The sequence below is a fragment of the Procambarus clarkii genome, unplaced genomic scaffold, assembly GCF_040958095.1.
Source record: "Procambarus clarkii isolate CNS0578487 unplaced genomic scaffold, FALCON_Pclarkii_2.0 HiC_scaffold_128, whole genome shotgun sequence".
NCBI classification, from domain to species: Eukaryota; Metazoa; Arthropoda; class Malacostraca; order Decapoda; family Cambaridae; genus Procambarus; species Procambarus clarkii.
The window spans coordinates 559476-561124 of NW_027189161.1; the positions used below are offsets into that span (position 1 = coordinate 559476).

Below are 1649 nucleotides of genomic sequence, written 5' to 3' on the forward strand. Positions count from 1 at the left end.
CTGTTTAACGCAACAGTAAAATGTGTACTTGGATGAAAAAACGATTCTTCGCGGCAGGGGATCGTATTCCAGGGACCATAGGATTAAGGACTTGCCCGAAACGCTACGCGTACTAGTGGCTGTACAAGAATGTAACAACTCTTGTATATATATCTCAAAAAAATAAAATATTTACATTGAATAAATCCCACATAAAATTTATGTAGTTGTAAATATATTGACAATAAATTTTGTCATAATATGTAATAGGTTTGAGTTGTATTAATTATTACTCCCCATCGGGAGCGGACTAACGTCCTTATTCAAAAAACCCATGGAAATTCCACAGTTGATTGTGAATCTCACTGCTCAGCCTGTGCAAGCCTCCTCACACCCGGTAAACCGAGAATGAACGGTCATCAAAGTCCTAGATCAGGGACCTAGAACTGCTTCGCGCTCAGAGACTTGCACTTAACTACATCATCACAGTGTGATTCTTTCCAAGTTTCGGACAAGGAACTCGGCAATCATACTATAGAATTGATCCTATGAAGTATGATCATGTCGAAACACTCGGCAACCCGACGACTCCCATATCGCACTGCGCACCTACGCAGTACTAGTCATCCTTCTTATCTTGTTTATACTCATATTAATAGCAAACAACAAAAGTAGAAATTATATGAATAGGAATACCACTTACTTATAAAGATAGATTTTATAGTATAATTAAATATTATATATTAGGAATTACATGATGTTCGTTTCCTTTTAAAAAGAATATTTGTTGAAAAAAAGGCGCATCACATGAGTTACCTGAATTTACCTAAGGGCCCCAATCATTAGTGGCCTCGACAAGGACAGAAAATCGGCGGCTTGTCGAAGGTCACCCCATTTGACTTCATGATCTTTTCCAGTTGGATTTTAAAATTTAACAGAGTTTTGGCATTTACGGCTTCAATGGGTAGGCTGTTCCACGAGTTTATAACCCTGGGGGTGAAAGAACATCTCCTGTTCTCAATCGTGCATTGTGGCTTGTTGAGATTGAAACCGTTGCTCCTTGTTTGTTACAACTGACCTTTTGAATAAATTGTTCAGATCAACATCTTCCAAATTGTTCAGTACTTTAATTTTCAATGAGATCCGCCCTGTGATGCCTGGTTTGCTTTATCGTTGGCCCTGTGGCCCTCAACCATTCCCGATACATGAGTTAACTTAGCATTGGAAGGAGATTTTTGTTCCCTGGTGTTGCACTTTCTCCAGAGCAGCCATGTCCTTCCGAAAATGAGGTCTTCATGCTCTATTGGATTACTCAATACAGTAATGTAAATGGGGGCGCACCAGAGATTTGTACAATTGAATCACTGCCTTCTTTTCCGTAATTAAGGTCAAAGGTACGCTTGATTATTCCAAGGATTTGGTTAGAGTTATGACTGCTGCTCCTACCTGTTGTGCAACTTTCAGTGAGTGACAGATTTTGACTCCAAGGTGCTTTCCTTCCTCATGCAGTCTGCTGTAATGCAATATTATTAATTTGATAGTTGTGGTGTGTGTTGCTATGCCCCACATGCAAGGTCTTGCATTTGTACAAATTCATGTTTTTTCAAAATAATGTGTGTACAAAGAACGTAAGAGTAAGATGCAATTGTAGGGACAGGAGTTACCCAATC

General features: G+C 39.2%; 1 non-coding gene across 1 annotated transcript; it reads right to left on the reverse strand.

Annotated features, from left to right (window-relative positions):
• Positions 1 to 343: 343 nt before the first annotated feature.
• LOC123754749 (small nucleolar RNA U3) lies at positions 344 to 542 on the reverse strand. Its single transcript, XR_006772425.2, has one exon. It is a non-coding gene; the product is annotated as a small nucleolar RNA U3 (small nucleolar RNA).
• Positions 543 to 1649: the final 1107 nt, after the last annotated feature.